The sequence below is a fragment of the Macrotis lagotis genome, chromosome 7 (genome assembly GCF_037893015.1).
Source record: "Macrotis lagotis isolate mMagLag1 chromosome 7, bilby.v1.9.chrom.fasta, whole genome shotgun sequence".
In the NCBI taxonomy this organism is placed as follows: domain Eukaryota; kingdom Metazoa; phylum Chordata; class Mammalia; order Peramelemorphia; family Peramelidae; genus Macrotis; species Macrotis lagotis.
In genome coordinates, this window is record NC_133664.1 from 28389770 (window position 1) to 28411567 (window position 21798).

Consider the following 21798-nt stretch of genomic DNA (forward strand, 5'->3'; position numbering starts at 1 on the left):
GAGTTGTTTCAACTCCCACAGCCTATCCTGGTCTAGGGCAAAGCTTTCTTTGACATGGTTGTTATAATAACCAATCTCCTCCCCCCCCATCTTCAGTCCCAGCGGATCCTTCTCCGACATTCCTGAAATGTCTGCTAAGTTCTTCTTGAATGCAGCATCAGAAGGATTCAAAGGCCGTAATCTGGTGCTTAGTTCTCGAGCCACGGGGTAGGGCTAGCTGAAGTCCAGATGGAGAAATAGACCAAATTTTCATCATCTCCGAGGTTAAAAAACCACCAAACCACAGAGAAGACAGGATTTGTTTTTTCTCTCTCGTTAAACTTTCCTTGGCGTAGCTGGGGCTAAGCTCTCCTGGAGAATGAAGCCGGGAATGAACCCGCCAAAGAGAGGGCAGGACAATATCTTCTAAGCCGAAATGTTCCCATCCAAACACATCATAACTTTAAATGTTTATTCACGCCAACTTAAAAATGTAGTTTTTAATGGCCTTGGTCAAATAAAATCACTAAGCACATCTGTAATATTTAATAGACATTCTAAAATAAAGTGCAAACATTTATCTTCACGATTACAAATTTCTCAAGCTAAATGCTCTGCTGCCTTTTCGGAAAAAAGCTCTAGGAGGGGCTGGGGCATGGAGCCCATGATCTCCCATGCCCACGGGCAAAGGGAAAATAAAGACCAAAATAAGAAAGGATTAAATGACCTCCCCTACCCCGTGACTAGGAAAGTTGGAAATGCTTGCAACAGGTCAAAAATAGGCTTATAAATGATTTTCCATTACCTTCTTACCAAGTGAATACACAATATATCATACGTGTTACAATGGGATTAGAACTGGAGATCCTGGTTTCACATCCCACAGCATGGGGGGACATAGCTGCCCACCATATGGCCACCCTTGGTCTCAGTTTCCTCAGCTGTAGTGAGGGGTTGGACCACTTGGCCGCTCAGGGCTATTCCAGTTTCAGTTTAATGACCAACTGGGGTCTTAGGACTATGGCAGCCTTGCAGAGAACTCAGGCAATGGCAAAAGGCCTTGAGTTCATGCCATAGGAGGGTTGGCCGAAAGAACACAGGATATTTCATCAGAGGGGGACCTGAGAACTGGCTTCAAGAATTTGATGTGAAGGAGGAAATGGGCACGTTCAGCTCAGCCCCAGAGGACAGAACGAAGAACAATGGCTGGAAACTGCCAAGGAGCCAATTAAACTCAATGTAGGAAAAATTCACTAACAATTAGGAGTATCTGCCTTGGAGGTTAATTGGCTTCCTCTCACTGGGGGTCTTCAAGCAGAAGGGAATGACCATGTGTCTGGAGAAGATTCTTCCACCAGACCGAGCAGAGGGAGTATGAGTTCCAATCTGCCTCAGACACTGCCTAGTAGTGTGACCTTGGCAAGTCATGTTACCTCGTCCTTGCCTCAGTTTCCTCCTCTATGAAATAAGGAAAGGGCCTGACTTGATGGGGGTCTGAGAACCTTTTCAGGTCTAACTCTAGGTGCCAGGACTTTGAAGGATTCTGCGACTCTTCAGTTTGTTCCCACCTCAATGAGTTAGGACTGTATCCAGGTAGAGAACCATGGTGTCATTCTTTTAGGATCCAGGTGGCTGTCTTTATGACATACTATCACTGAAAAGTTCATCCCAGCCTAAGGCTCATCTGAGAAACAAATCTCTCCTAAGAAAGTCAGCCTGGTTCAAAGATGGCAAACACCAGGTCTGGGACCAGGCCCACATCCAAAGATCTTGGAGCCTCATGGGCTTAGATAGAGCTTTTTCTGACCCATGGAGCCTTCCAGAGGCCTCGGCCAATTCCTTGCCATGTCAGGGCAATGGAGAAGGACTTTAGTGGAAAAGCTCAGGAATGCACAAGATATACACACCTTCATCTCATAATCTCTCATCTTTTTATAACACATCTTATAGAAATTACCCTGTGCCAACAAGAAAGGAACTGGGTTCCTAGGTTCAAATACCAGATTTGACCCTTATTATGGGTGTGACTTCGGGCAAAACACAAAATCTCTGTAGGACTTGGTTTCCTCTTCTGTAAAATGAAGGGCTTGGACCAGATGGTTTCTGAGGATTCTTCCACCTCTACAGTTATAAGTCAGTGGTACTAACTACTCTGTAGCCAGCACTGAGGTGGGGTGGGGGTTAATAAAGGAAAATAATAGACACAGCTTGAAGGTACTGAAAGATGTTAATGTTCTTATTCATTGATCCCATTTTATAGATGGGAAAACTGAATTCTGGGGGAGTGACTTATTCCAAATTGTACAACGAGTTAGGGGTAGACTATTCTCTTTATCCTATGTGGCCAGAGTAAAGACATAATAAGAATATAGGACTCACACATTGCCACAGAAAAGAAGAATGAACCCAGCAAAACTGGAAAGTTAGGTACGTCAGTACTGAAGACCTTTCTGGTTAGGAAGGGGAAAAGCCATACCTCCTTTCAGAGACCTCCCCTGAGTTCTGCCTGGGAACCCTGTTTGATCTGAGGGCCTCCCTTAATCATTTACCAATGGAGAGGCCAAAAGCAGGCTAATGAGAGATGCAATTAATATTCTGGGAACAGTATTTGGGTAAGGGATTAGCAGAACTATCCAATGGGAGTTGAGCCAATGTTCACAAAACCCAAGAGGCTTTCTCCACCCTCCGTCCATCATAAAAAAACCCTACAGTCCAGGTCTGATATAAACATATTCCTTCTTCATTTCCACCCTCCAGAATCTTTTTCTCCTAGTTCAAATGGCATCCACTTCATGAAGGCTTCCCTGATTGAAATTGCAGCCCTTCTCTCTGAGTTCCAATTTTCTAAGACAACTACTATTGGTCTTTCCTTCGCCACCATCATACCCTACCTTGTATTATTAATGTAGATGTTGTATCCCTACCCTCATCTATACCCATCCCTCAACAGAATGCAAACTTAATGATGGCAGGAATGATGTCCCTTTTCGTTTGTGTCCATCTTGTTCAGTACAGAGTCCAGGTTTCACTGGTTTGATACCAATCCCAAATCTCCCCCATCTAAACTGCCTTTACACTATGATACAGTTAGAGTTAAGTTTTAGACTCTATTAGGAACCTTAGAACACTCATTTCAATAGTCCAGACTCCATCACTACCTTATAGTGGCAGTGATGGGGAAATCTCTTATTAAAGCTGCATCACCTCTTTATCTAAAAATTCCACTTTGAGCCCCAGTTGAGCCCCAAGTGATTCTGGGCTTACAAGTAGCTGCTTTCAAGGAGCTAACACTCTAGGGTCTGGGAGTTACTCAATGAAATCCACAGTAAAATGAAATTCTTCCCTTTCCTTCCCACTGAGGCATATAGCCTGGAGAGGGAGCATATCAAGCCAGTCTCCTCTCCCTTCCTTTTCTAGCTCACTCTCTCATTCACTCTACTCCCACCTCCCTTTCCTCTCTTCTTTTCTCTCCTTTCTCTCCCCTTTCTTACTCTTTCCCTCCTTTCTTCCCTCCACTCTCTCTTTCATCTTTCTCTCTTCCATCTTTCTCTCTCTTTTTTCTCTCTCCCCTCTCTTCCTCATTCCCACCTTTCCTCCCTTCCCTCTTTCTTTCCTCTCTCTCTCTCTCTCTCTCTCTCTCTCTCTCTCTCTCTCTCTCTCTCACACACACACACACACACACACACACACACACACACACGTACACAGACAACCACACAACATATACACATACTTAGACATATACACACACAGAGGAAGTAAGGTAAGGGTAAGTAAGTAAGTAAATAAGTAAGAAAGTAAGATTCCCCATTTCCCTAAATAAAGGAATATCTATCTCCGAATTTGATCTTCTAATCAACCTTAAGACTGCTCATCACCCGCTGCTGTAGCAACCGACTGGCAAAGCAAACTGGAAGTTAGTCTAAACCTTCCTAGAATATCTTCATTCAGACCAAAATAAACCGGTTCAGCCAGGGGTTACTGATAATAAAACAATAGTCTTATGTGCAATCAATTCATTTCTTTTTCCTGTCTACCAGAAATGAACTCGGAAGTCAACCAAACGGAGCTGTCCTGTGATTGTCCCCAAACAATCCACGAAGCAGGCAAAGGGAAGGCATATTCCCCAGAAGCCTATCAGGGTAAACTCATGTAGATAGACCACACCACAGAGGGGGTCCAAAGCTCAGTTTGTCTAACTGCACAACATTAGAATTGGGTCTTGTGACTGCCAAAGGGAGTGAGAGAACAACATTTTCACCCCAACAACTTACCAACTCCAAAAGAAGAAAAAATAAAATCTAATATACAATTGATTATAAAACAATTGGTTAGAAATGATCTGATGAGGGTTATGGACCTGAAAAATATAGCCTTCCATATATAATATAATTTTGAGGAGAGAATATTCTTGGCAACAATTCTAAAAGGTGGAACCTACTTTGAGGGACTGCCTGTATGAAGTCATAGAAGTGACAGATGGAAATCCAAGGTTGAGAAATAAATAGCCAATAGGCCAGTTTGCTTGGAAAGTAGCATGTGTGAAGGAGAGGAAATAAGTTTGGAGATTGGATACTGGAAGCAACAGGGAGCTTCAGGTGGTTCTTGAAGAGAGGACAAAGAGCTCTGACTTATGCTTCGGGAAGATTATTTTGGCAATTGTGTGTTGGATGAATTGGAGAGGGGGGAGAAATTGGAACCCAGGAGTCCAATTTCAAGACTGTTGCAACTTGTCCAGGACAGATGTGATGGAACCCTAGACAAAGATGGTGGCCCAGTGAGAGTAAATGGCCAGAAGCAATAAAACAGATAGCATCTGGTGGATGATTGGGTAAGCATGGATGAAGGAAGGGAAAGGCATCTGGATTTTCTAGCCTTACCCCTCATTTTTAGAGGTGAAGAAGATAAAATCCAGAGAAATGAAGTGACTTGCCTGAAGTCACATAGGTATGCAGCATGTCATAGAGCCAAGCTGTGCCTTGGATCCCAAATTTACAGATCTATCCACTGGATTACGACAGTTCAGTTAAATTTAGCTAAACCTTGGCTAACCTTTTTTTATTTTATGCATAATTATTTATTGTATTTTCCAGTCTATATATGTATACCATGTCTCCCTATTAGATTGTACACTCCAGCAAAAAGGATTGTAAACTTCTGACAATCATCATCATCATTTTGGTTTCCTCTCTTTTACTTTTCCTTCTTATTGAAACTACTCATCCTTTAGTTAAGACTGTTGGCCTAGTTGGCTTGATTCAAAATGAAGCCTGGCTTTAGGAACCATGTTCAGTCTTTAGGGTTCTGAAGCCCGGAACCCCAAATCCAGCCTCTACGAACTGATGGTACACATCCAGTGCTAAGTCCCCACAGGCCCCAAACTTAACCATTAGTCACCGATGACAGCAGGTCCATCACACTGAAAAGCCCCAGGAAGATGGATCCCCTAATTATCCACGGTCCCCTCAACTGTTAGTAAATATAGTCAAGCATATTTCAAACTAATGTCTCCAATAGCGGAAGCCCCGGTCCAACGGCCAGATTGAAATTTTCCCTTGAGTTTAAAGCTCCCCCGATCTGGTTCCTGTCTCTTTTCCAGTTTCATTTCTTATGCATCCCTTTTCATATAGCCTCTAATCTAGGCAAACACTGAATGGGATCTTCCACCCTTTGTCTCTGTGCATTCCCTGTATTACTGGGATGCACATCATCCTCATTTTCTGCCTTTCAAGGTTCAACTCAAGGGTCATTTCATCCATGAAGCTTCGCCCAGACTCCCTGCAATTATTAGCATGCTTATCCTTTTAAAAAAAATGTAAACCATGAAAGTTTTATTTTTATTTTTTAATTTAAAATTCATTATTAATTTACTATTACAATTTTTTTTTAAATTTTGAACTCAAAACTCATTCATTCCCTTCAGTTCCCCTTCTCCATCTATTGAGAAGGCAAGAAATATGTTACGGACTACATGCAAATTTGTTCACCCTCTTTAATTAACTGCATGGTTATCCCATGTGGGAGCCCCTGTAGGATAGGGACAGCTTCATTTTATCATCTATTTAATAAACTGTTTGGATGCTTCAGTGCATAGAGCATCAGGTCTGGAGTCTAGAAGACTTGAATTCAAATCTGGTCTCAGACAATTTACTAGATGTGTGACCCTGGGCAAGTCACTTAACTGTTTGCCTCAGTTTCCTCATCTGGAAAATGCGGGGTTAAGACTATACATCATCTAAAGTTTGTTTTAGCTCTAAATCACCATGACATAATCTCCCAGAACAGTCATTTGCCTGAAGATCACTAGGTTCATTGAATGGCAACACTAGTCTCAGATTTCTGAGTGATCCCTCTCAAAACTATCTTGCTATCCTTATTTTCGTTCTGATTTCTAAAATATGTTTTCATTCATATTACTAAAATTTATATTGATATCTTCTGTGCTTTACATCATATACATATTCCCCAAAATCTTTTTCTCTATTTTAAGACAATGAGATCCAAGTAAAAAAATCAGAATTCTTCCAAGTCCCATTGTCAAGACTCCCATTTTTTGGAGATGGGCCTCCCTAAGGTCAGAGCTCCAGGAAGGAAATGAAGGGACGGGAGTGTCTCTGCCAGGGAAGGGAGCACTGGGAGAGTCTGAGGGGCGAGGCACTCACCTTACACCCCTCACAAGCGCTGACGCCGTAGTGATAGCCCGATGACTTGTCCTGGCAAACGAAACAGGGCTTGTAAACTCGAGGAGGAGGGAGTGGAGAAGGCGGGCTGGGGACCAGTTCTTCAGAACTGGTGCTTTGTGTTTCAATGGCTGCAAAAGAAGTTTCAAAAAAAATATTTTTAGTTCATTTCACCAAAAATACATGCTTCATTGTTTCCAGTCTTATCAAAAACTTTTACAAGCAGGGGCCAGAAAGAGGTTGTGATAGGCATTGGTCTCCAAGGTCTCTATTAGACCCCTTTTATAGAGCTTGGGCTCACTTGTGTGACCTTAGTCATCAACTGCTCTGAGCATCTGTTTCTCTTTTAAGTTTTATTGACCAGTCTTTGATTCTTTCAATCATTTTTCAGACATTTCATCCTCCGACCCTTAAAAATTTGAGAATTATTTTTAATGAACATTTATTTTCCCGCATCTGAAGAACAAAAAGGGAGAAGCAATCTTCTCTTGTAACTATAAAGAACAGTGAAGCAAAAATAGCCATCTCTGAGATCACTCCTGATAATACGTACAATCTCCCAATTCTCTGTCCTGAGAATGGCGGTAGGTTGTCTATTCTCTGGTATCATTATTGTCTTATCGATTACTCAAAGTGTAACTTAAGTCTCAATTTCTTCATCTCTAAAATGGGGATTATAATAATTTATGTTTATAATAATAAAGTTATTTAAATAATTTTAAAATATTTTTTAAATATTTAAAATATTTTTTAAAATACTTTTTAAAACTGAGTTTAAATGAATGATAATTTGAATTTGAACCTTCTCTCTTCCTCTAAGTATCACAAGTGACTTCAAGGGACTTACTGACTTAAACCATAGGTAGGCTGTGGATTGTGCTGGGAGGGACAGGGACAGGGGATTTTCCACTCCAGGAGTTTTCCTACTGATAAAATCACATATTCTTCCTTTGTTCATGTGTGTAACATTTCAAGGGCTGCAGAACACTTCAATCATACCTACTCTGGGAGGGGTAGAAACCTAGAGGATTACTGAACTATTCTCTAAAGTAAGACAATATTATTTATCCCCATTTTATAGATGATAAAAATGAGGCCCCAACAAGTGGAGTCTCTTGAAAGGTCATCCAAAGACTGGGAATCAGGCCCAGGTCTCTTGACTCCTGCTTGGCCTTGTCATTCTGAAATGAATTAGTATGTGTGAAAGTGTAAGCTTGAAGAGAAAGTGAAAGTAATAAAACTTGAACACTCCAAACAAAAGTCAAGGATTATCATTTATAATGACTGAATATTTAGAGCTGACATTTTATCTGTTTAGGGTCTCAGAGTACTTGACATCATTTATCTCAGCTGGGCAGGAACTATTGCTATCTTTGTTTTACAAAGGGATTATCTTTGTTTCACAAAGGGGGAAACTGAGGCTGAGGAAGGCAAAGTGACCTGCTGTATGTCATCCAGTTACTAAGTACTTCAGCATGTGGAGTCTATGTTTCTGTCTCTTTCAATTTCTTCAGAAGACTTTCAATTATCCTACAAGTCTTCCCTGAGTACATGCATAGCATTCCTTACTGCTTTGGGGGGATTTTTTTTCCTTCTTTAATTGACATTATTTCTTTGATGTGAGGAATTCACAATGAGGCATCATTCTATGGGGAGAATGTTTATCCATTCTTTCTCCCTTTTTTCTTTCCTTTCTTCTCTCTTCCTTCCTCTTCTTCTCTCTCTCCCCTTTTTCTCCTTCCTCTTCTCTTCTCCTCTCCCCCCCTTTTATTTGACTATACTTGTTTTCTATAGGTATTTTCATCTTTATTATTATGGAGGGAGAGAGTTGGGAAGAAAATCCAAGTAAGAAATAGTGTTGTTACCCCCCCAAAAAATAAGGTCATTGAATTTTTTTTTAATGCACAGAAGCTCAGAAGGAAGCACAGACAAGTTGGACAGCAATGAAAGTAATATGTTGACTTTGCTATATACTTTCTTAAATGTTTGCAAGAGAGATTCACATGCTCATATATAAATCTCTTTTCCTTTTCCTCTGTATGTGGTAAGGGGTTCAGTGTTGTTCTGGACAGAAGCTGGGATGAGGGAACAAGGAGGATACGAGGGGGATGTGGTTCCAGGATCTCTCCACCTCAGAAAACACTCTGCACTGACTAGTCTACACTCTTGCCTCCCCAGAGCAGATCCTTTCTGGTTCTTTGCTCTTTTTGTAACTCTTCCACTTAGTTACCCAACTACCCACATTGCACATTCTTGATTCAGTCAAGGCAGTGGGGTCCAGGTTCAACCCCATCACTGTTGTGTTCCATCAGTTGGGGACCCCCCCCAAAGGTGACTTCCACTCACTGTTGGGGAGGAGCTGTAGTTAAAATTGAGGCAGAAGGCATTCCCATTTCATTTTTAGGTCTGAAACCATTCCTCTACACATATAGATAATTAGAGGGGGGTCTACTCCCAGTAGCTTTAACTCAGAAGGGTAAATTTGCCAGGCTCTTACAGCACCCTTGGGGAGTCCAACTTTTATTATAGTTTCTCTCTGCCCCATCACCCTTTAGAGCAGAGACACTGATCCCATCCTGGAGAACCCCACTTCCCACTCCCCAGTTTGTCAGAAATAGAAACACCTTTCAATGTCCTGGGGCACACTTATCCTGTAGAGAACACGCCACCCTCAACTCCATACTTTACATTGCCTCGGCTCTATAAAGTCTCCTGTTAACGCCATTCACGCCCAAATGACTTTTTACAGTGTCCTACTTGTTTCTCCAACCGAGAAGCAAGCCAAGAGATAGAAAACAGAGGTTCAGTAAGACTTGGGTTCAAGCCCTGCCTTGGAAAGATGATATCTGTGAGACCTTGGAGAAGTCACTCAGCTACTCTGTGGCCTAGGCAATTCTCTAGCATTATAAATTACAGTCACACACACACACAGAAAATGATCAGCATTGGAGTTCTACAGAGGCAGATAATTCCCTCCCTCCATTTCCCCCAAAGTCAACTTTCATCTTCCATTTTCCTTCTCTTTTCTTTGTTTTTGTTTTTGCAAGGCAATGGGGTTAAGTGACTTGCCCGAGGTCACACAGCTAAGTAATTATCAAGTATCTGAGGTTGGATTTGAACTCAGGTCCTTCTGACTCCAGGGCCAGTACTCTATCCACTGCACCACCTAGCCACCCCTTCCTCCCTTTTCTTCTTATTCCTGGCCCTGACTGAACCACCTGCAACCTCTAATAATGTACTAGACTTAAAAAGATCCAGAAAACACCCAATGATAAAATTAGATGCTGGGTAGCTCTTCTAGTCTGACCATTTGCTCAGTACAAAACATAATTGCCTCAAAAGAAGAAGAAATATTTTATTGCCTTTCTCTGTTCGGGAAAAATGCCTTTTTTATGATGGACATTGCTGCTGTTATTCACTTTCACAATTTAGTCTGTTTCAATGGAAAAGCTGGGGAGGGGGAAGAACATTGAATCTGGGATGAAATCCTGAAGGATTAAAATTCTAACCCTGTTCCTTTTTCCTGTGTGATGCTGAGTAAGTAAATTCACCTCTCTGGGCTTCAAATTCCTAACCCATAAAATTAGGAGATTGGATAATATTTTTTAGTTCTCTTCCTTCTCATATCTCTTGTTCGATGACCAACTATCTATCAATATTTAGTAAATATGAGTCTTCTTTAAGCTAATTCTAAAAGCACTCTGGTGGGTCTCTGCTGGGTAAATAAATATCAATAACCTATTGTTAGGATGGAAATCCTTTCTGAATAGTCATTTATTTATTCATCCAACACTTGAGCACCAAGTATCTGCCCAGTTATTGCCTGCTATGGCTATAAGTAAATAAACTGATGACAAGTGATCTTTATAGAAGTCAAATCCATAAGTATTTATTAAGATCCTACTAAGCACCAGTCACCATGTTAAGTCCTAAATATATGAAAAATGCTAAAAATGGTCTCTGCCTTTGGGGAACTCCAAATCTAATCAAATAATGCCAATTCCAAAAGGAGCTTATATTTGAATGGAAGATCCATATACATATTCTAGGGCAGGATAGATAGAAAGATATCCACAGAGTAAACTGGATATAATCCGAGAGGGAAGGTGTGAGCAGTCAAAGAGATTGGAAAAGGTGTGGCTTCAATGGTAGAAAAGTGCTCAATGGAGTTTCCTTCTGAGGGAAAGATTGTGAATAAAAATATTCCCACTTTAGAGATGATGAATAAGGTTAACTGAATTACCTAGGTTCACATAGCTAGAAAATATCTGAGGCAGGTCTTGAACTCCAGACTTTGCTGCTTCCAAATCTAACACTGTATCCACTAGACCAACCCACCTACTGCATTGTTAGAGAGAACAGAGAACATATAAGCTGCCCTTCATCAGTTATTTAGATACCACCACCTACACCAATAATGATTAGGCCATTTCCATAGTCATTCTCATTTTTCTAAAACATTTTCATCACTATTTTTTCTAGTATATACCAGAATGTTGGACTGGAAACCTGATCCGGGTGCAAATCCCACATCAGATAGTTCCTAGTCATATGACTCTGGGTCAGTCACTCACCCTCTCTCAGTCTCAGTTTCCCCAAACTGTAAAATGGAGATAATAACAGCCCCCTACCTCCCAAGGATGCAGTGAGAAGTAAATAAGATGCTACGTGTAAAACATTTTGTAAGTCTTAAAATAAATGCAAGCTATGGCTAACTTTATTGCTTCTGTAAAGGTTCAGTTTTTTTGGCTTTAGCTCAAAAAAACCTCATAAGGAATCTGATGCAGAAATTGTAATAGAAATTGTAATAGATCTTAAGATATAAGCCCATGGTCAGAATATTAAGAGTCTGGTTCTTGATTGCCACTGCTATGATGTAGGGAAGCCTGTAGTCTTTCTCCCTCCAAAGAAAAGGAGAACTATAGAATGAATCTCTAAGGTATGGCAGGTTTCTCAGAAGGGAGGTTACCTAAGCCTTCCCATGACTCAGTTTTCTTATCTGTAAAAGGATAGAAATGAATGAATAACAAAAATTAAAAAACCAACAAGCCTTTATTAAGTGAATTCTATGTGTTGAGAGCAGTCCTAGGTCCAGGAGATACAAATACAATAAATAAATAGTCCAAAGGAGTTTGATTGGAAGACTCATTCACATATTTCAGGGCATGGTAGATAGAAAGATCTAGAAATCGTGGGTCAGATAGCAGGCTTGCAGGCTAAGCAAGATGACCTACAAGTCCCAACATAACTATAGGGACCCAGGGTCTACCCCATCTCCAAAGTAAATTCCAGACAAAGAATTATGGAATCCTAGCTCTGGAGCAAGAATGATATTCTATTTCTCTTTAACCTTTGCACAGGATCTCATTTTCTCCTTACAAACAAACCAGTCAAGTTGGTGCTGTTATTATCTTCATTTTATAGTCATTCATTAGGTATTTATTAAGATCCTACTATGTGAAAGACATTATGCTAAGTACTGAGGATGAAAGAAAAGTAAAAGACAGTCCCTGCCTACAGCCCATATCTAATGGTGGAGACAGTGGACAAATAAACATGTCCAAACAAGGTATTGACAAGAAACAGTGTTATTTAAGTCCCCAAAGCATTCAAACTTAAACTTTCTTGTTACCAAAAATATTTTGATGCTGAATAACAGACTGAGTATCTAATGTGCTCTGTGATTTACTTCTTTTCTAATCAAAATACAATTTTTCTAGTGATGAAATCAATCAATTAATTTTGATAAAAAAAAGGAAAAGAAGAAAAAAGAGCTATAGAGAGAAAGAAAGGAAGGAAGGAAGAAGGAAATCTCTATTAAGGTTTTCTAAGTCAAAGATCATAAAGGCTAACATTTGCATTTTAAAGTTTCTAAAACACAACACTTGTCTCATTTGGTCTTTGCAACAAAACACTAAGAAGCAGCTAATCGTTCTATTATTATCTTCCCCTTTCCCAAAGGAAACTGAGTCTCTGAGATATTAAGTGGGTGACTCAGGGTAACCCCATGATTAAGTTTCTGAGGTAGATCTTGAACCTAGGTCTCTTCTGATTATAGATTCAACCCTATATTTGTTCTTTCAATTTCCTGATTTCCATTATGATTGCCTGCTGTAGCTCTATCACTTTATTCAATGGATAGTGTCAATGGAATATATATATATATATATATATATATATGTATATATATATGTGTGTGTATATATATATATATACATATATATATATATATATATATATATATATATTTGCACATACCAAAAAGGGAAGAAAATACCTTATTTTCTGTCTATGTTCCACAACCCTGAGAAAAATCTGCCTGGGGCCAGTGAGGGATTAAATATTTGAGAATTACTCCACTGGCATGTTGGTTCCTCTTCAATGAATTCAAGTATGTGGTGTTTTGTAATATTTGAAGTCTCATGGGCTCTCATTATCATCCTGAGAATACCATTGGAAAAATTCAGAGGTAAAACCAGATGCATTATCACTTTGTTAGTCAGTCAGTGGATAAACATTTATTAAGTGCCTACTATGTGCCAAATAGCCAAAAACTATCACAGAATTGCAGATACAGCAACATATATATATATAAATTATATATATATATGTATATATATATATATATATATATATATGTATATGTATATATGAAAAGACTTGGCCTCAAATGTGTCCTTTCTACTCACAATAGTAATCGAGAAAAATAGACTCGTCCCTTTCTAAGGCGAGAAAAAGTTTATTAATGCCCCATCCTCATGAGAAACCAGATGCAAAGTAAAAACAGAAAATATCGGCCAATCAGCAGCCTCTTTTCTAGTCATTTTTGGTCTTTAAGAGAGACTCTGAGGGCTCTGGTATCGATCTGCTTTCCCGAGGTCCTGCTTACATCAATAATCTATTAGTCCCTTTAAATTAAAGTGAGATTCATCAAATGCCCTTGAGAGGCCTCAAACATCTTGCTCCTTATTTCACGCTGGTATGATCCGTCTCTGGAATGATAAAATTTGAGCTAGAAAACTCTGCAGCCTCAGCAGACAATGTGTTCTGTATTAGCTCATTCAGCGATCTCGGGCAAGCCAGAAAGTGGTTTTTAGACTTCCCGTGGGGGAATGAGGGCTGTGTCATTCCATAAAAAAACCACACTCTGGCCATGCTGATGTGATTTCGGTTTTTGGATAGCAGTCTTTGAGGAATAATTTCTGATCAGCATTTGCTCCTATGTATGCATTTTTCCGCCCTTTATTTACATGATGGTTCCCTTCCAAAGAAGGAGCAAACTGCAAGCATCCAAGCGGGCGTGCAGAACCACTAACCATCTGTGCAGAGGAGCTGTGTCAGAGATCCGCCAAGGCCAGGGAGACTGACGGTCCTGGGACAAGATCAGACATTTGGCACCCACTACCTGAGCAGAGTTAGCAGGTAGCGACGCTAAGAGCACTACCTCCCCAACTGGACCCTCCAAATGGATCCCAAGGATGTCGAAAGGAGACAGAGAGAGTCAACACACTAGTTCCAACCTCTGGCCTGTTTTTCAAGTCTCTTTAGCCTCAAAGAATGCACCAACCAAGGAAAATCTACCCCCCCCCCCGCCAAATTTGACTTATTTTGGGGAATGGGATGAAAAATGGCTCTGGGATTCATGGATGTAAAGGCCCTCCCTTCCCTTGGAGACTGTTCATCAAGCAGCCCACAAAGGCAGGCCAGTCCCAGTCACCCAGCGGGCTAGGGGCCAGGCTTAGTTAGGCATTGGTGGGAAGTCTTCTCATATCCTAGAGTTATTTTCTCAAAGAAAACTAAACCCTTTCTCACTCTCATACCTCCAACCCCCATTATAAATATAACTTTTCTTGGAAAGGTAACACTTAGGAAACCAAACTCACCTGAGAAAGTAGACTTGATCATTCCCTTTCCAGCACACCTGAGGGCCACAGAAACCTCCAAGAAAGGCACCCACTCTTCACAATTCCTAACATGTTTGGCATTTTTTTTTCTAAAGGTTAGATAAAGCCGCAGATAACATTTTTAAGAGAGCAAGGTTATCCTTTGTAAGCGGTAATTTATGGTGGGGCTCACCCATGTTGACAGACTCGGTTATTTTATGTTGTCACTGACTAAGAAGCAGGCAGGCCAGGAGGCATTATGAAATCCCTTTCATTTCACTAGGATCCAAAGATTATTAAGACTATTTTAATGCACTCTCTGGACAGCTGAGTCTTAAAAAAAAAAAGAAAGAAAGAAAGAAAGAAAGAAAGAAAGAAAGAAAGAAAGAAAGAAAGAAAGAAAAAGAAAGAAAGAAAAGAAAAAAACAGTTGTAAAGTCAAAAGCATTTCCTGCCTAGTCCCTAGGGGAATCTGGAGCTCAGAGCTCAGGGTCCCTGGTGGGAAGGAGCAATTCAGCTAATTAGGGTGAAAAGCAAAGTGTCGAATTTGGTCAAAACCTTCTGTTGGCCTCCATTTTTGTTGGCATTAACATGGTCAGAAGAGAGACAGACAGAGAAAGACAGAGAGAGAGAGAGAGAGAGAGAGAGAGAGAGAGACCGAGACACAGACAGAGAGCCAGTGAGAGAGAGTCAGAGAGAGACAGAGAGACAGAAACAGAGAGAGAGAGAGAGAGAGAGAGAGAGAGAGAGAGAGCTAGTGAAGGAGAGAGCTAGAGAATAAGAGGAAGGGGGAGAGAGTGTATGTGTATCCACTGCCTGTGTATAAGGCCCACTCAGCTCACATACATTAGACAGTCAGAGGAAACACAAAGTTCACCCAAAGTACAAATAATTAGAACCAGATTCACTGCCGCTGCGTGTGTGTGTGTGTGTGTGTGTGTGTGTGTGTGTGATTTCATTTCATCAGGAGAAGTTATTTATATGCCTCCAAACGTTTGAAAAACTACCCTGATCCTGCAGATCACTTCATTTTGACTCGTCTGAACGTGAAAGGTCTGCTTTTAATCATCCTTCAGGAAAAGGGCTCTTGTTTCGATACACATTTCATTCTTTCGTGAGCAAGGAAACCCATTCCAAAATTAGATGAACTCCCCACCCTATTTTTTTTTGGAGGGAGACATTTTATTGCCAAAATTAATGACTTGCTTTGGTGTGATTAGGCAGTCAAACAATCTTAATCTTTGGAAGAGGAAAGGAAGGGGAACTGAGAGGAAAGGCAAACATTCTTGGGGAGGCTTGGCGGCCTTGACTCAGTAACCTGCCTGTGACCCGCCTTTGCGTGTGGATGTGACCCGGTCACCTGGGATCCCGGCCCACTGAATGGTTGAGTGATGAGAATTCCTGCTCCTCTGTCCATGCGGCCAACAGGTGCAGATCTTGGACACGAGAGAGGGGGATGCAGACAAAGGAAGATCAAAGGTTCGAGAAAAGCTGTTTTGTCATTGGCACAAATGACATCAGAGACCTGTCCCTCTTGTCATCACCCCAGCAGGTTTCCTACTCTGAAAGAGGCTTTGAAGGCAGGCTGAAGTTGGCAAGGAGGTGAAAGACCTCCCTTTGATACAGGGACTCTGCAATGACATCACCCTCCACCCCGTCCCAAACACATCATCGTGGTTTAGCCCTTTGTTACTGGTGTGGGCATGTCCATATGTTCATGTATGCAGTTAGTTCCAAACCACCTCTGCCTCCCAAAATGAATAAGAAATCAGAGATGTAGCTTCTAATTTTTTTTTCATCTAAAGCAAAATCACTTTGGAGAAAGGAAAGGGGAAATGTAAAGACAGCTCCAGAATACAAGTTGTTTGTTGTGTGGAGGATGAAGGAGACCTCCTTGGAGGTAGCAGTAAGATGCACAGGGATGGGGGCAGCTAGGTAGTGTAGTGGATAGTGCACTGGTCTTGGAGTCAGGAGGACCTGAATTCAAATTGTACATCAGACCCTTAATTATTACCTAGTTGTGAGACCTTGGGCAAGTCACTTAACCCCATTGCCTGGCAAACAAAAGAAAAAAAAATATTTAAAAAAGGAGAAAAAGAACCAAAAACGTGCACAGGGCTGGTAACTTGGAGAGCAAGGGGAAGGATGAAGGCAATCATACAACATGGTAACGTAGTTACAGATCTGTTTAGAAATGAATCTGGAGTTGAAACTGGACATTAATCCTATGAAAAGAGGGACTTAGTATGAAGATTAATTTTTTTTACTTGAATAAATGAGTTACTTTTCTGCTTGCCTTCCCTAGTCCTTTTATCCATTACCTCAGTGACAAAGGTCACTGTGTCCATTCTGTTCAACCCTCCATGTTCTCATTTGATTTCTAAGACATTATGTAACCCACTCTATTTTGATGCATGGTCATCAGTTCCCAAACATCGATTTTTATTCAAGATACAGTCTAACTCTACAAGGCAGTTTAAGTCTCCAAAAAAAACCCAAAAACATTCAAACCATCTAATCACTCCATGTCATAGTTCCATGGACCTGGGCTAAGGGCCAGAAAAAGAAATTATTCCTGGGGACTGACTTTTACTGTGGGAAGTGGAGTCATATTTTCCTAAGAGACAATGGCAGGTTCAATACCCACATTTCATTTTTATAAGGCACGCAAGGTTTCGTTGTTTTTCTGTTTTGCTTTAGGGACCAAGTTCCAAAATTATCTCATAGGTTGTTTCAAGTGATACATATATATGAATATATATATATATATATACATCAATTAAATCAGATTATATATCACTATATTACATATAGATTATATATTAATTATTATATATTGATATAAACATATAATTTTCCCTTAAAGGGTAATATATGTAAAACAGTTGATTTCAGGGCTCAGATAAATTCTCTCTCATAATCTTTTAATCTCCTAACACATCTAATGACTTATTAATGATCTGAACCAGGAGACTTCAAAGACAGCAATGTTCTGAGTGAACTTATGTTGAATTGGGGCTCAGCTTGTGGATGGAGGTAATTGTGTTCCAGTATTAAGGACCCTTTGGAGAGATTAGCTCAACTCAGAAAGTTTCCTGGTACAGCACATGAATGGCAAATGGAGGCTTAATGGATCTGTGTTGAACGAATAAATATCCCCTCTCCTCTGTGGTCCAATTTTAGAAGAGTGGCCATCTCTGATACCAAATATCAAATTCATTCCAATTTACAACATGGGGATTGCATAGAATTAGGTCTACTTAATGTATATTTTCTTAGAAGCCTAATTCCTTATTTATATACTATCAAAATACTTTAAAACTGTTATTGTCAGTGGCAGCAGCAGATGTCAGAAGAAAGAAGACTTTCAAGAGTTGAAGAATGATTAAAATTTGGAGCCTTGAAACGTGGCTTCTGGTCCTGCATTGTTTGTTTTCTTAGAGGACCAGTGACATGGCTGGGGAGGGAGTAACTTGACTCATGAATAAATTGAATTTAAGTGAGATAGAGTTCCTTGCATGGAGTCGTCAGCCTCACTCTCTCTTTCAAGGTCATCAGAGTCCAGTGGTAGGATAAAATTCAAAAGAAGACCCAGAGATCTCCCAGCTGATGGGTAGCCTTCAAATGGTATGATGTCGCAGAAAGAGTATGTGGTTTAGACTGGAGATGCCTGCTTTCAATTCCTACCATTGTGCATCTTAGGCAAGTTAGGACCCTTCTGTGCCTCAGTTTCCTCATCTGGAAAATGGGAATCATATTATCTAGAATACTAGTTTCACATAGACACAGCATGGGGCAAAGCTTAGAGCCAGAGTATCCTGGGCTTAAACCTCTGAGATTTGCTAGGTGTATGTGCTAGGGATGCTGGGAAATTCACTGAATCTCCATGAATCTCAAGAAGTTCCCTAGGTCTTTTCTACTAGGTCATTCATAGAGGGTAGAGGTAGTCCTCACACCTAGAGTTCCCCTTACTGAATTTCAGGCTATGGCAAGACTCCACTCAGCTCACAGGGGCCCCGGCTCAAAGGCTCAGGCTTGGCCTAAGTACAGAGGGACGTCAGGGCTGGCCTTTCCAATTCCTCCAGCCCTACCCTTTGGGAGGTGACACACAGATTCCAAAGCTTGTTGCCAGAGTTAAAAACAAACACACACACGCACTCGTGTATAGGTAGTAGCCCTTGGAGCAGGGGCCAAGAAGAGACTTGGAGGATTTTCAAGGAAAAACTCCAAGTCTTCAGCGGACATTGGAGGGGAAAAAAAAGGCCTGTCTTCTTTCCAATGGTGATAGGGCAGCAAACTAGGAAAGTCCCAATAAAGGAAGCATAGGAATCAAAAATAAAATACTGGCCCTTCCCCAGCAGCTCCATCCTCCCCCACAGACCCCCCCCTCCCAAGAATAACTCAGAGTCAGGGAAGGGAGGGGGACTAGCTGTTAAGACAAATACTCCAAAGTCTCTTGGCTCCAGACCAAGGACTTGTGACTTGAGGCTGTCAGAAGAGATATCTGTCAGCCCAACATTGCACGCACCAGACTCTCTGCTTTGGGAACTCGATGTGGGAGGAGAGGGAATCAGGGCCCCCCACCCTCTGAACTTGAACTTCCTCCCTTGCTAATGGCCCCCATCCTCGCCCTCAAAAGAAACAAGACTTGGAAGGAGAAGAAAACGGCGGCCCGAGATGGATGATGTTCTCCAGCATTCTCCATAAAATTGGACTTTCCCAGTTTGGGAGCTGGACTTCCTCCCTCCCCAAGAGGATTAGGCCTGGTTACAACAGCTTCTGTTGGGACTGATAAGATTTTTCTGCAAAGCAGGGGTAGCTGAGTCATAAGATATGAGGTGGGGTTCTCCCCCCCCTTCCCTGGACTAATACCAAATGGTTTTATTTAAAAGTCTGAGCATAACTAACATCAATAAAATAAGCTTCACCATGTACATCTATCTTTTGTTACAAAGAGAAACAGAAGATGCAGGTTAAAAAATGATTAAATTGTTCCTATCTTAAAAAAAATGGCATGTTTTAGGAAGGAGAAAGGAGAGAATAAGTGTCTTTGGAAACAGCTAAAGTTAAAAGGTCATGGGGCGGCTAGGTGGCGCAGTGGATAGAGCACCGGCCCTGGAGTCAGGAGTGCCTGAGTTCAAATCCGGCCTCAGACACTTAATAATTTACCTAGCTGTGCGGCCTTGGGCAAGCACTTAACCCCATTGCCTTGTAAAATAAAAAAAATCTAAAAAAAAATAAAAGGTCATAAAATTGTTAACTACTTTTCCCTTCCCTCTCCACGGGTGGTATTATAATAATAATGATAACAATAGTAATCATAATGATAGTAATAATAATAACGGTAGTAGTATCACATTGATATAGCAATATAAGGTTTGCAAAGAGCTTTTACAAATATTTCATTTTCTCCTTACAGTAATCCTGGGAAGTAGATGATATAATTATACCCGTTTTATAGATGAGAAAATTGGGATATATAAAAATTAAGTGACTTCTATAGGTCACTCAGCTTGTAAGTGCTGGGATTTGAATTGAGGTCCAAGAAACTATCTCTCTCTCTCTCTCTCTCTCTCTCTCTCTCTCTCTCTCTCTCTCTCTCTCTCTGTCACAGTCTCTTTGAGACAAGAGTGACTTTATGAACCCTACACCTCTCTCAGGGTTTGGGATCAGACAAAGTCAGCCTCAGAGAGGGTCAATAGGAGCCCCTAGTATCTCCCTCTAGTAGCACCCTTATAGGACCCTCTCATCCCCTTGAGGTCCACAGATGTCATTGAGACTTGGCAATCTAAAACAACAACAACAAGAAAACTATCAAACCAGGGAAGGAACCCCAAATCCATGGAACTAGAGAAAGAAAAATCTAGAAGGAAAAAAATCCCATTCGCAACAAACTAAGTGACTGATATAATGATAAAAACAAGGAAAATGAGGATGAGGAGGAATAAGCAACTGAAGGGTAGGAGTACTTACTGATTTTCTTATAAAGGAAACTGAGTCCAAATTCCCAGAGAAAAATGAAGGCATGATAACAATTTTTGCAAGAACCCCTGAGTCAAACCTGGAACCACTCCAAGAACCAGCAGAATAAAAGAATTAAGTGAAAAATCAGAGAAATAAATAAGAAATTATAGAATGAGAAAATCATTAAGCTTAACAAATCTTAAACTATATATCATTTTGGTACCAGATTTTTAGTCAGTACTCAAAAAACACCAGCTAACCAACAAGAAAGATAATTTGGAATAAAAAAAATCTTCTCATAGTAGTATTTCTTGTAGGCGGAGGAGGAGAGAAGAATGATAGATCGAAGAAGCAAAAAGGCAGAGTAAGAAAAGAATTAGTTGAAGTGAATCTAAATATAATGAGTGGAAGAGCTTTTGTGAGTTCTACAAAACAAGAGTATTAATCTCGAAAATAGAATTACAAGGGATCACAAAGCCCCAGAAGTCCTCCATTCAAACATTAACTAAAAGAAAATTTCAATATCTTATTTTTAGAAATCACATGGAAATGTGGAAGCAGACGTCAGAGTTCAGACCAAGGTAATCAACCCAATGCAAAAGAAAGAAATCCCAAGCTTAACTCCCCAAGAAACAACATAGTTAAGCTTCAAGATTACAAAATCAAGAATGTTTTGAAGATTACAAGAAACAAACATTGCCCATTCAAAGGAAAATTAATCAAATATAATAGCACAATATATGCAATATGTTTATAAAAAATTAAAATATAAAAATTATATTGAAAAGCAAAGAAGATCAAGCTGCACCCACGATATTATGTCCTGCAAAATTAAATATCAAAAAAGGTAATTGAAGTTTAGGCAAAAGAATCCACCATTCCTTCAAAAGAAGTTAAAGGTGAGGGTAGCTGACATACAAACTAAGTAGGAAAAAAGTTGAACTGTTTCAGAGAGCAAAAAAAAAAGACTAAAAATTGAAATGTTTGTTTTAACTTTTTGCTTAATTTTCTACTTAAAGAACTCATACAGGCGCAGACAGTATCTAGAGTCAAGAGGACCCTAGTTCAAATCCAGATTCAGACACTTATTAGTGATGCCAGATTATGTTTTTAATTTCTGGAAGTGGTGGGAGAGTGAGGACAGAACATTTAGAGGATGCAGAGCAATTAGTAGAAGATAAGCCACCATCTCCAGCAGAAATAGTTCACTAACCATACTGTAAAGTGACCCCAGAAGCAAAAGAGGTGAAATATACCTTTGCTAGAGTTGCCAATGCCTTTGCTAGAGTTGGT

General features: G+C 40.4%; 1 protein-coding gene across 1 annotated transcript in view; it reads right to left on the bottom strand.

Annotated features, from left to right (window-relative positions):
* RARB (retinoic acid receptor beta) overlaps positions 1–21798 on the bottom strand; it is a 168442-nt gene that overhangs the window by 116510 nt on the left and 30134 nt on the right. Inside the window, exon 2 of the mRNA XM_074195688.1 lies at positions 6642–6790. The gene's annotated coding sequence lies outside the window, so the exon portion shown is untranslated. The remainder of the gene's footprint in view (positions 1–6641; positions 6791–21798) is intronic.